General features: G+C 43.2%; 1 protein-coding gene across 11 annotated transcripts in view; it reads left to right on the top strand.

Annotated features, from left to right (window-relative positions):
- The window catches only part of jcada (junctional cadherin 5 associated a), a 294,400-nt gene that overhangs the window by 173,718 nt on the left and 106,550 nt on the right, over positions 1-14,132 (top strand). Inside the window, exon 1 of one of the 11 annotated variants that reach the window (XM_048560768.2) lies at positions 6,058-6,209. The exons of the other annotated variants lie outside the window; for them this stretch is intronic. The gene's annotated coding sequence lies outside the window, so the exon portion shown is untranslated. Of the gene's footprint in view, positions 1-6,057; positions 6,210-14,132 lie in introns of those variants that run through there. 11 annotated transcript variants of the gene reach the window in all.

The raw sequence follows: 14,132 nt of genomic DNA on the forward strand, positions 1-14,132 counted from the left end.
CCCTTTCCAAAGCTTCCACATCCTTCTTATGATGCGGTGACCAGAACTGTTCGCATTACTCCAAGTCCGGCCGCACCAGAGTTTTGTACAGCTGCAGCAGAACCTCTTGGTTCCAGAACTCGATCCCTCTATTAATAAAAGCTAAAACACTGTATGCCTTCTTAACAGCCCTGTCAACCTGGGTGGCAACTTTCAAGGATCTGTGTACATAGACACCGAGATCTCTCTGCTCATCTACACTACTAAGAATCTTATCATTAGCCCAGTACTTTGCCTTCCGGTTACTCCTACCAAAGTGCATCACCTCACACTTGTCTGCATTAAACTCCATTTGCCACATCTCAGCCCAGCTCTGCAGCTTATCTATGTCTCTCTGCAACCTACAGCATCCTTCGTCACTACCCACAACTCCACCGACCTTAGTGTCGTCTGCAAATTTACTAACCCATCCTTCTACGCCCTGATCCAAGTCATTTATAAAAATGACAAACAGCAATGGACCCAACACCGACCCTTGCGGTACACCACTAGTAACTGGTCTCCAGGATGAACATTTCCCATCAACTACCACCCTCTGTCTTCTTTCAGCAAGCCAATTTCCGATCCATTCTTTCAGCAAGCCAATTTCCGATCCAAGTCCGATATATTTGAAGTTGTCAAAACATTTAACATATTCCCAACTCCTCACCTGGGTTCCCTCATGTTTCCAAATTCTCTTAGCTGGTGAATTTTCCAACAGTTTCCAAAGCCCAGTGAACCTAATGAAAATGTTATGGAATGTTCGGTTTCCGTTAGGCTTGTCAATAGTGAACCAATATCCTTGACCATTTGTGAGGGGTCACAACCTGAAGCTAGCACTCACTTCTTCCTGACTGTGGGAAGTTCATGTTCGGCTGTTATTGAGGGAAAATTCAAAGCGGCCTCCAACTTGCTGATTGCAGCACCTGTTCCTGACATTTTGGGGATGTAAAAATCCGACCCTATATTTCTGTTTATAACAACAAGAATTTCTTTTTTTTTCAATGCAGCGTTATATACCTGTTCTGCCACTTTCCATTATTTACGTACATGAACCTACAGGCCCAGCAGCCTCTCTTTTCCCCATGATTTGTACAATTTAGTTTAAGTTGCTTCTTCTCATTTTTATGGCTGTTAATACAAATAGAAAATGTAAGGACTACTTCACTGTTGAATTTTCGGAACATCTTATCCGAGCTCAGGCGTACACAGCTAGCGCTGATTGCACCCAGAGTTACTGTTGCAACTGAGCCTACAGCAACTGCAACCAACTGGGGAAAGTCTGTATAAACCTCGTGTGTGTAGAAGTCTTAAGAATCTCAGATAAAAACCAAAAGAACTGCAGATGGTGTAAATCAGGAAAGAAAACAAAGTTGCTGGAAAAGCTCAGCAGGCCTGGCAGCATCTGTGAAGGAGAAAACAGAGTTAACGTTTCGGGTCCGGTGACCCTTCCTCAGAACTGACAGTGGCTGGGAAAATGTCAGTTCATATGCAGAAAAAGGGTGGTGGGTGGGGTAGGGAGTAAACTATAAGATTGAGCCCAGAGAGAGAGAAAGTTAGACAGACAAAGGAGTTGCTAACGATCAGCCTGGGAAGGTGAATAGTTGTTATTGGGGACTGTTAGTGACTAACAACAGGGGGTGTGTAATGGCAGGCTATGTGGTAACAAGGCCTGTTGCGTGGGGTAGCGGCTGGGACATGGGAGAGTTTAGGCCCTAAAATTATTGAACTCGATATTGAGTTTGGAGGCCTGTAGTGTCCCCAAGGAGAAAATGAGGTGTTGTTCCTCCAGCTTGCATTGGGCTTCACTGGAACACTGCAGCAAGCCAGAGACAGAGATGTTGGCCAGGGAATGCTGTCGTGCATTAAAGTGGCAGGTAACAGGTAGTTCAGGGTCTTTTTAGCGAGCAAAATGTAGATGTTCTGTGAAGCGGTTGCCAAGTCTACGCTTCGTTTCCCTAGCGTAGAAGAGATCACATCGTGAGCAGCGAAAGCATTAGACCAGATTCTGGGAAGTGCAAGTAAAGCATTCCTTCACCTGGAAGGTATGTTTGGGTCCTTGGATACTGGGGAGGGAGGAGGTAAATGATTCTCAGACACCGGCTTCAAGGTGCAAAAAGGTACCTTGCAGCTTTTTGTGTCTGACTGCTTCAGCCGACTATGAGGACTCAGGTTTTATCCGAGCAGCTTACAGCCGACAAGGCCACTCACTGTGTATACTTGAATATAAAACCTTGCATCATTCCAGAGAACTCAGGAGGACAAATTTTAAGCCTTGTAAGATGCTTTCAACAAGACGGCTTAATTAAACTACTTCATTCCAAAAACATTTTGTTGCCATGGAGCTGTCTTAACATTGTTGGGTGGTCTTCATATGACACCATTTAGAAACCTACTTCCCATGCCATCAGAAAACTTTCTTTGACATTTTGCCAAAGGACTTCATTCTGATCATTTTCATAACTGTGAGTGTCGTTAACAACCACAACTTGAATTTTTAAAACAAGTTAGCTGTAATAAACCTATTAACATAGCGGAATCTTCATCCAAACTAATATGTTCAGTGTTGAGTTGCTAATCACTCAAAAGCAGCTCTGTTGAACATAAACATTGCTATTCACTTGTCTGACATCAGGCTCCCAAAGCAACTGCCATGCTCCAAACATGGTTAAAACAGGGGACTCCCAGGAGGATAGCAGAAAAACTTTAGGGATGTCCTCAAAGCACCCAACAAGGAATCAAATCATCCTCAAAAGCTAATGAAAGATCCGGGCTTGTGACTGAACAAAATAGAGATGGTACATTCAAGAAGACACCAAAAACCTCAAGGGACTTTATCAGGATAACGTAGAGATGTAGTCAATGAGTCAGAGGCTTGTTTCATCACTATCCTTGACCACCTAGATTTTCAATCCTCTCTCATACTGAAAATTGATGGCAGTTTCTTTGGCTGAGAAACAGGTTCAAGAGCTCAAACTTCTAAACAACTCACCAACATGATCCTCCAAGCACCACCAATCCTGCATCGGCAGAGTATACGGATCACATATTGGAGCTCTTCGAACATCTTCAAACCCATCCCACTAGAGAAGCAAGTCTATTTTGTATTATTTTGTTTGCCTAACAAGAAAATAACAGAGCCAAGGTGCCTCACAGGAGGATTACAGAACAGCATTAGGCAAACTTTTCATTGAAGAACAAATTGCAGTTAAGCATGTGGACACATTGTTACTCATCAGTGTTTTTACTTGTACCTAAATTATCCTAGAGGCTCATGGTTATGGTGCAACACTTCAAATCAAGTCAGCGCACATTATAATTCAGGTAGCTTTCAAATTTACTTTATTTTACTCACTCCTGGGACTTGAGTGTCTCTGGTTGGGCCAGTATTTATTGTCCGTCACTAGTTGCCCTTGAGAAGGTGGTGGTGAGCTGCCTTCTTGAACCTCAGCTGTCCATATACTGTAGGGAGACGTACAATGCCATTAGGAAGAGAGTTCCAGGTTTTTAACCGAATTGCTCTTAGTGATATATTTCCAATTCAGAGTGGTGAGTGGCTTTGAGAGGAAATTGTATGCGGTGCTATTCTCATTATATCTGCTGTCCCTATCCCATATAGTAATGGTCATGGGTTTGGAAGGTGCTGTTTAAAGATCTTTGGTGAATTACCACAGTGCATCTTTGTAGGTGGTACACATGGCTGCTACTGAGCAATAGTGGTGTGGAGAGTAGATATTTACGGTTGAGGTGCCAGTCCAACAGGTTGCTTTGTCCTGGATGGAGCCAACCTTCTTGAGTGTTGTTGGAGCTGCACTCTTCCGGGCAAGTGGGGAGTATTTCATCACACTCATGACTTGTACCTTGCACGCAGTGGACAGGTTGTGTGGAATTTGGAAGTGAGTTACTCACTAGAGCATTCCTGGCATCTTGTACCCACTGTATTTATGTGGTGATTCTCATTGAGTAATGCCCAAAATGTTGACAGTGCAGCATTCAGTGATGGTAATCCCATTAAATGTCAAGGGGCAGTGGTTAGATTGACACTTATTAGAGATGGACATAGCCTGGCATTTGTGTGACATGATGGTACCTGCCGCTTTTATGCCTGGCCTGGATATAGTCCAGATCTTTTTGCATTTGAACATGAACTGCTTCAGTATTGGAGGAGTATGAAAGGTGTGAAACATTCTGCTAACATTGATAAAGATCCCCACTTCTGATATCTTGATGGAGGGAAGGAGCTGAGATAAAAGCTGAGAGTTCATGAAAGCAGAACTCATCAGCAATTTATGGTAATTATTAGTGATTTTAGTGGTTTTAATTTAGTGAATCTAATGGTTACTCAACTTCGAAAGGCTTGATGGGTTTAGTTGACTGATAAAAACAAGGGCACAAACATTTCTAGAATGGATCACACTGATGTGATAAATACCTAGATCTACCTCTCTCCGCCTGGTTTGAATCTCACTCATAAAGTACTGAAGGCAACTGTAACCTCCTTCATAAACACTATCAGTTTCAGCTTCTGCAGTATCTGCTCCATCTTGGCCAGGCACCTTTAGACCTCATTCACCATGACTTGATGCCTGTGCTGAGGAATACAGCCAACTCCTAACACTGAAACAAAGAAACATGCGTCACGTGAGATTTAAACATAACGAGTGCACAAAGATTATGAAGCAGGGATTCTTTATTCCATTGATATTTGGTGTCTACAAACATTGAATGAAACTAAAACTAAAATTGCAATCATTTAATAAAGCCTGTAGTTCACATCTTGGTTGAGGGACCTTTGTCTGTCTGTCTATCTCTTTCCATGAGGCTTCCAAGGATGAGCTTAACTGCAAAGAAAACAACAGGACAATTCAATCAGTAAAGGACTCTTTTAGTTCCTGTTGTACCCTAGCCTGACAGCCATGAATGAAAGAAAGCTGCAGTTATGGGTCGAGGCCTTGGGTAGTTGAGTTCTCTTCCACATCGATACCTTGTTGTAGCTATGGCCACCATCAAAAGTTTTAATAACTGAAGAAATCTTCAGAGGACCGCACCATCTTGAAATGCCCTCACAGTTCCCCACCTACATCAGCAGTAGCCTCCTCTCCTCGTCTCTCAGTTGGCACTCTCCTCGGCCAAGCCTATCCCCTATAATTGGCTGTGACTCCCGGAGATGGAATCTCAATTAATCACGCAAATGGTTGGCATTTGGACACCGTTGAGATCAAGATCCCTGTATGTTGCTGATGCTGAGCATCTTCTAAGGGGAGAAGATTCCACCCAAGTTGTCTGTATTAATGTTGTTTGATGCTTCCGACTTAAGTGTATATTTTGCATCAGCTTCTTCGCACCGGTGCTTAAGAACAGCTCAAAACCTTGTTTTGGCAACAACACAGACAGATATGAAAAGGAGATGATTAGGTTGTATTTTGATTCCAGATGATTTTTATGCCTTGGTTTGTTCGTGGATTTAGGCACACCCTGACTAAATAAACCCAGAATTGGTCTGTGTTGGCAACACCAGAATGAGTAATAAAAAATAGCAAGTTTATTTTGTGTGTTTGATTGTTTCTGAATGTATGTGGAAATCTACATGTACAAAAATAAAGGCACCTTTGGTTAAAATACAGTCACAGTAAGGCACTGAGAAGTTGTTGCACAGGTGGCTGTACGTTGTTTATAACTTTCTGAAGCTCTTTTTGAAAATAACTGCACATAACTGTATTTTAGCCAAAGGCTCATTTATATTTTGTGCTGAACTAGTAGTTCTGGCTGCTTCCTGACAATACTTTGCTCGTCATGTACACATTGTGAGGTCCTACTGCTGTAATGCAGTTCTAATGACATTGGCCAGAATCCATGCCAATTAACCTTGAAGAGTGAGGGTCTGTTCAAACCAGTAGGAAACAATTGTTCTCTTGTATTTTGTTCAGACAAAGCATTTTCCCTGGGCCATGCTTCTCTCTGCGGTCATTTGCTTTGCTGTTGTCCTCTTTCCCCCTTTCGTGCACTAAGTTGCTGAACTGCTCTAGGTTCAACAGATGGTTCCTTTTGACCTCCTGGCTCTTCATAATCTTCACGGAGTATTTTTTGCCTCCTTCAGAAATCCTACCGCAGTCACTTTGGATTTTTTTTAAAACAAGGGAACGAAGACTGCTGGAATTTTATGCACAGGCTACAGTCATGTGGAAGAAAAGGTAGGTCAGTGGGAAAGAAGCTGGCACTGAGCTGGCTGTCTCGGGCTGTCAAAACATTGAGATGCCACGGTCGATACTCACAGTCAAGGATTCTTAACAATTCTGGAATGGTCACAGACTAATGAACTCCGGTCAGCTGCACAGACTTGTAAGTGCTGGATCTGATAAGAGACAGATGACAATGTATTGGTACTTTCTGGAACTAAGTGCTGAATGTATTTTGCTTTGGCCTTTTATTATTCAGTCCTTGAATCAGCCTGTGGATCATTTTGCATATGAACCATTAAGAAAAATTCATGTGGTTCTGTCATCAGGCCCTTTCTAAAGGGTCACCTGTTTTTGGATAAGGTGCCAAGCTCCAGTACAAGTGGAGCTGCCTGATCCAGAAGCTCATGTTTGCAAATAGGTTGCAGGAAGCCACTGTGACTGGGAGTCAGTCAGACAGCTGTGTCTGGTTCATCAGCTAGACTGAAGCAGTCGAGCTTTATGATTTTTTTTACACACACAAAATGTAAGGGTATATTTGAGATATTTTCTAAAAACGTGAGGTACATAGTAGGGCCAATCAATAACCAGAAGACATTTTTACGTTGAAAAAAGATGCAAAGTTTCCAGGAATTCTGTGAGTTTACTTTAAGATGAGTCAGGTCTTTAAATGTAGCAAGCGTGTGACACAACATTTGTGTGACATCCACGTGTTTAAGTAATTAGATAAATTTAGATACACATTTTTGTGGCTGATTACATTGTGTATGTGACTCCCTTACTCAACTCTTTTCTCGATCTCTTTTGTTTCTGTTTCTCATCAGACGAACAATTAACTAAATTTAAGTATTGTGCTGCAATTACCATAAGACCAAAGCGTATTTTGCAGCTTTCACATTGGGTTTATAGGCTGTCCCTTACATGTTCTGGTTGGCTTTCGATCCCAGATGTTTGAAATAATCACACTTTAAACTTGGGAAGGTGAGAGTGCTTAATATTTGCCACACTGCACCTTGTACAAAGGAGCAGGTTTAGCCTGGTGCTGACAAACATCAATAACTCTCTAGTGCAGCTACAAATGTGGTCTACCGTAACAATTAACTCTTAGCTCCCAGCTTATTAGTTCCTAGCTCTTCATAGCAGAACAATTCTGTATAACTTGCTGAATGATCTGCCAGTTCTTCACGAAAAGGGCTTGCGGCTGTTAAAAGAAACTAAACAGGCTTGGCGCATTTGTTTGGGACAGTTCATTACAAAACCCTCACCAGCCACCCTCCCCTCCTTAATATTCAGTATTACTGAATCAGAACTACTCTAATATTACCTTTCACCAAAATCAAATGTAAAATTTAAGATGGGACTTTCTACTGCAATCTAACTTAAGGATCCCAGTATTAATGGGGAGGTGGGACAGTGCTGGGGAGCTGAATAATAGGCGAAGAACCCAATCAGATTGGGCACACAAATGAAAGGACATCATTGACTTGATTCCATTTAGACCAAAACATGACCGCCAGCTCCTCTGATTGGCTGCCTGTCAAACAGGAGACTACAAAATCTCTGCAACTTCTGCATGTTACATAGACCCTGCTTGCCTTTAGCAAAAACCTTGTCTGGGGCCTGAATCACCATTTGTAAACATTGTCACAGTAACAAAAACAAAATTGCTTCAAAAGCTCAGCAGGTCTGGCAGCATGTGTGAAGGAGAAAACAGAGTTAACATTTCGGGTCCGGTTCTGAGGAACGGCCACCGGACCCGAAACGTTAACTTTGTTTTCCTTCACAGATGCACAGACCTGCTGAGCTTTTTCCAGCAATTTTTTTTTGTTCCTGATTCACAGCATCCGCAGTTCTTTCGGTTTTTATTGTAAACATTGTGTTGAGTCGGAATGTTGCCTAATCTGATACTGTTATCTCCCCAACACCCCCATGAACTATCTCTTATCCGTAAGATTGGGGTGAGGTTTAAAATCAATACCAATATAAATGTGTTCATTAGTAAGATAATTGTAATGGTGATATTTGTAAATAGGAAAAATATTATTATATGAATATTTCCTGTTTACTTGCAGCTTTCTGTAATGCCATAAGAACTCTTATTGATTGTGTTATACTGTATTGCTTTAATTTTTAAAGTGTACCAAACAGTGTTTCACTTTGGTAATTGATGGTTCCAAGATTAGATACAAGTGTCTGCTAACGAAGGGGTGAAATCATGGGAACTGATTGCTAGAAATGCAGCACCACTTTTCACTGATGGTCTAATTAGTTGGATGTTTTTGATAATCAGGATTAGTTTTCAATGCAAGTCTCAAGGTGGCTTTTTCACTTGCAGTTGGAGTGTGAGCCTGTGCTAATGGTGTTATGCTTACCCTTTCTTATTTCCTCGCATCTTGGACTGAATATCTTGTGGAGCCCGGAGAGATTAGCTGAATGCTAATGTATTTAATTCCTTTGATCTCCACATTGTTCCAGAGTATCTAACATTGTGGCAGCTCTAATGAGAGGCATTTTACCTACCCCACTGCGGGAAATGAAAATCACAACATCTAGTGAAACTTTGAAAGCGAAGGCAACCAAATACTGATGAGGGTCAGCATCCACCGCTGCACTGTGGGATACATTACTTTGGAATTTGTTTTGATTATTTTGAACAGCCTCTTCAAATCTTTCACACAGTTTGTTTGCCAAAGTATGGTGTTAGTCAATTTACCCATTCAAACTTAGTCAGTTCTGCCCTCATACCTATGTAATTGATAATGTTTTAGATTAAGAGTATATTGTGACTGAAGTCTGTCAATTTCAATCCTTAACATGAAATTCAATGGTATTATGATCAGCCCTTCCCAGGAAAGAGATTGCTGGTTAGAGTTAGCTCACCAGCCAATGTATCAAGAATTTCCAAGGTCTATACCTCACCGAAATAACGATCTTCCTCTGAACTTGAATGATGCGTTTTAAACGTGTAGATTCAATCACCCAAATGGCCAAGTGATACTTTTCCTTGACCCAGAAGACAAGTTTCTTTAAGGATTTGTAATCATCGCTGAGTGGTTAAGACAATGGATTTGAAATCTATCAGGGTCTTGTAGCACAGTGGTAATGTCTCTGTCTCTGGGACACAGCCATGGAAAGGGAAAGGAGAAGTTACCAGGGGAAGATATTTAACTGGGGAAAAGGAAACTATGACGCTATCAGGCAGGAGTTGGGAAGTACAGATTGGGAGCAATTGTTCCACAGAAGGGGCACAACAGACATGTAGAGACTGTTTAAGGAGCAATTGTTGCGAGTGATGCATAAATTTGTTCCTCTGAGACAGGTAAGAAGGGGTAAGATTAAGGAGCCTTGGATGACGGGTACAGAGGTGCTTCTCGTCAAAAAGAAAAAGGCAGCTTACATAAGGTGGAGGAAGCAAGGTTCTAGCACAGCTTTAGAGGATTACAGGCTTGCTCGGAAGGAGCTCAAAAGTGGACTGAGGAGGGCCCGGAGGGGGCACGAGAAAGGCTTGGCAGGAAGGATTAGGGAGAACCTGAAGGCATTTTACTCATACGTGAGGAATAAGAGAATGATCAGGGAGAAGGTAGGGCCGATCAGGGATAGCGTAAGGAACTTGTGCGTGGAGTCTGAGCAAATAGGGGAAGCCCTAAATGAGTTTTTTGCTTTGGTTTTCACCAAGGAAAGGAACCTTGTTGTGAATGAGAACTTTGAGGCGCAGGAAAACAGGCTTGAACAGATCGAGATTGAGCAAGTTGATGTGCTGGAAATTTTAGCGAACATTAAGATTGGTAAGTCCCCAGGGCCAGACCAGATTTATCCTAGGTTGCTCCGGGAAGCAAGAAAGGAGGTTGCTAAGCCACTGGCGAAGATCTTTGCTTCCTCACTCTCCACAGGAGTCATACCGGAAGATTGGAAGGAGGCAAATGTTGTTCCTCTTTTCAAGAAAGGGAACAGGGAATTCCCTGGAAATTACAGACCAGTCAGTCTTACGTCTGTGGTCAACAAGGTTTTGGAAAGAATTCTGAGGGATAGGATTTATGACTATTTGGAAAAGCATAGCATGATTAAAGGGAGTCAGCATGGCTTTGTGAGGGGCAGGTCATGCCTCACAAATCTTATTGAGTTCTTTGAGGAGGTCACGAGACAGGTTGACAAGGGTCGAGCAGTGGATGTGGTGTACATGGACTTCAGCAAGGCATTCAATAAGGCTCCCCACGGCAAGCTCATTCATAAAGTCAGGAGGTATGGGATACAGGGTGATTTGGCTGCCTGGATTCAGAATTGGTTGGCTGACAGGAGGCAGACAGTGGTTGTAGATGGTAAGTATTCTGCCTGGAGGTCAGTGCTGAGTGGTGTCCCGCAGGGCTCTGTTCTTGGGCCTCTGCTCTTTGTAGTTTTTATAAATGACTTGGATGAGGAGATTGAGGGGTGGGTTAGTATGTTTGCTGATGACACAAAGGTTGGAGGTGCTGTTGATAGTATCGAGGGCTATTGCAGGCTCCAGCGAGACATTGACAGTATGCAGAGCTGGGCTGAGAAATGGCAGATGGAGTTCAACCTGGATAAATATGAAGTGATACATTTTGGAAGGTCGAACTTAAATGCTGAATATAGGATTAAAGGCAGGATTCTCGGCAGTGTGGAGGAACAGCGGGATCTTGATGTTCAAGTGCATAGCTCCATCAAAGTTGCCACCCAAGCGGAAGAGGTTGTTAAGAAACATATGGTGTTTTGGCTTTCATTAACAGGGGGATTGAGTTTAAGAGCCGCGAGGTTATGCTGCAGCTCTACAAAACCCTGGTGAGACCACACTTGGAATATTGTGTCCAGTTCTGGGCGCCCTATTATAGGAAAGATGTGGAGGCTTTGGAGAGGGTGCAAAGAAGGTTTACCAGAATGCTGCCTGGACTGGAGGGCTTGTCTTACAGGGAGAGGTTGACTGAGCTCGGATTTTGCTCTCTGGAGAGAAGGAGGAAGAGAGGTGACCTGAACGAGGTGTACAAGGTAATGAGAGGCATGGATAGAGTTGATAGCCAGAGACTTTTCCCCAGGGTAGGATTGACTGCCATGAGGGGTCATAGTTTTAAGGTGTTAGGAGGAAGGTATAGAGGAGACGTCAGAGGGAGGTTCTTCACTCAGAGAGTTGTGAGCACATGGAATAGTTTACCAGTGGTAGTCATGGAAGCAGAGTCATTAGTGACATTTAAGCGACTGCTGGACATGCACATGGACAGCAGTGAATTGAGGAGAATGTAGGTTAGGTCATTTCACTTTTGGATTAGGATTATTCCACGGCACAACATCGTGGGCCGAAGGGCCTGTACTGTGCTGTACTTTTCTATGTTCTAAGGTTTGGTTTTAAGTTCCAATTGCCCCAGAGTTGTATCATAACACATTCGAACTCGTGAATTAAAATAATTAGAAGAGACATTTACCAGACTTCTTTAATGAATAATCTGTTCATTATAGCACAAAAAATTATCTTTAAACAAGTGGCAAACACTGATTAAAACCTGAACTGTAAGATAGAATGCAAACAATACCCCCTTAATCTCAAAAACAGAGTCACATAACACAAATCACAACTGTTGTTGCAGAGAAGATATTTAAAATAGGCAAAACACCTTTGCTGAGCAAGAGTGTGCAAAAAACAGATAAAGTTGGTGACTTGTGCTGGTCCACCAACATTGATGGACAGTGAAGAAGTTTATCTCAGACTACAACGGACCTTGAGTAGATGGGCCAGTGGGCTGAGGAGTGGCAGATGGAGTTTAATTTAGATAAATGTGAGGTGCTGCATTTTGGAATGGCAAATCAGGGCAGGACTTGCACACTTAATGGTGAGGTCCTGTGGAGTGTTGCCGAACAAAGAGACCTAAGGGTACAAGTGCATAATTCCTTGAAAGTGAAGTCATAGGTAGACAGGATGGTGAAGAAGGTGTTCGGCATGCTTGCCTTCACTGGTCAGAGCACTGAGTATAGAATCCCTACAGACTGGAAACATGCCCTTCAGCCCAACAAGTCCACACCAAAGCTCAGTGCATCCCACTCAGACACATCCTCCCATAACCCACCTAAGCTACACATCCCTGAACGCTATGGGCAATTTAGCATGGCCTATCCACCTAACCTGCACACTTTGGACTGTGGGAAGAAACGAGAGCACCCGGAGGAAACCCACACAGACACAGGGAGAACGTGTAAGCTCCACACAGACAGACACCTGAGGCTAGAATCTGTCCCCCTGGTGCTGTGAGGCAGCAGTGCTAACCACTGTGCTAGGAGTTGGGAGGTCAAGTTGCACATGTACAGGTCATTGGTAAGGTTACTTTTAGATTACAGAGTTCAATTCTGGTGTTCCTGCTATAGGAAGAATATTGTTAAACTTGAAAGATTTACAAAGATGTTGCCAGGATTGGAGGATTTGAGCTATAGGGAGTGGCTGATGGGTCGGGGCATTTTTCCATGGAGCATCAGAAGCTGAGGGGAGATCTCATAGAGATTTATAAAATCATGAGGGTGAATAGCCAAGGTCATTTTCCCAGGGCAGGGGAGTCCAAACTAGAGGGTATAGGTTTAAGGTGAGAGGGGAAAGCAACTTTTCTCATGCAGAGGGTGGTGCATGTATGGAGCAAGCTGACAGATAAGGTGGTGAAGGCGAGTGCAATTACTACATTTAAAAGGCATCTGGATGGGTGCATGAATAGAAAGGGTTGAGAGGGATATGGGCCAAATGCTGGCAAACGGGACAGCATCATTTTAAGACATCTGGTTGGCACAGACAAATTGGACAGAAAGGTTTGTTTCCGCACTGTGCATCTTTATGACTCTACAACACTATGTGATGTCAGATAGGTTGTATAGAACAGAGGTTGGCAGATGATATCAAACAGCATATCCTTCAGCTGTTCACTACAAGCATGGTACTGACTGTATTTGATCAGACTGTTGGGCTTGCAGTGTGATGCATTTGAACTGAATTAGTTTTATTGCCACATGTGCTAAAATGAGTACAGTGAAAAGTTCGTAAGTCGTCACTTACAGCCCCATCTTACGTACAAACATATCTCGATAAAATCCTTTGTTGCCAATCAGAAAAACGAAGAAAAAAAAGTTGCATCACAGCTATACACAGTATAACCATTGGTCAGAAAAGCAAGGAGCAAAGTTCAAAAGATAGACATCATTATCTTTAGACCAGCATTTGTTGGGATGGGGTGGGGTGGGGTGGGGGAGGTGGAGTGCCTCCACGCTCCGCACAGAGCCCCTGATCACCAAGCCCCTTGTCACCTCGCTCTGCATTGAGCCCCTGGTCACTGAGCTCCTGGTCACCATGCTCTGCTCCGATCCCCTGGTCACCTCACTCCACACCAAGCCCCTGGTCACCACGTTCCTGATCACTGCACTCCACCCCGAGTTCCTGGTCACCTCAGTCCGCACCTAGCCCCTAGTCACTGAGCTTCATACTGAGCTCCTAGTCACGGCACCTAGCCCCTGGTCATTGCACTTTGCACCTAGCTCCTGGTCACCACACTTCGCACTGAGCTCCTGGTCATTGTGCTCCTCACTGAACCCATAATCACTGCACTCCGCACCAAGCCCTTGGTCACAGCGCTCCGCACCAAGCCCCTGGTCACCGTGCTCTGCACTAAGCTTCTGTTCGCTGGCATCTCGTACTGAAAGCTACATATATTAGTGCACAGGGGCCTGTTCTTTTCAGACAGAAGGAATATGTATCAATGAAATAAGTGATGGCCATTTGTTGGTTCATTTCTGAAGGCAATGTCCAGACAAATAAAACTCAACCTGTCTCATTTAAAGCTTAAACAAAGCCTGAAAGTTAACTAACAGTCATCATTAATTTTGTACATTCTCCAAGGCAACACTTCTATCAATCAGAATCCACTTGCCAGCCAATCATCACTCTCTTCTTGTGCAGCA

This window comes from Stegostoma tigrinum, chromosome 2 (genome assembly GCF_030684315.1).
Source record: "Stegostoma tigrinum isolate sSteTig4 chromosome 2, sSteTig4.hap1, whole genome shotgun sequence".
Classification (NCBI taxonomy): Eukaryota; Metazoa; Chordata; class Chondrichthyes; order Orectolobiformes; family Stegostomatidae; genus Stegostoma; species Stegostoma tigrinum.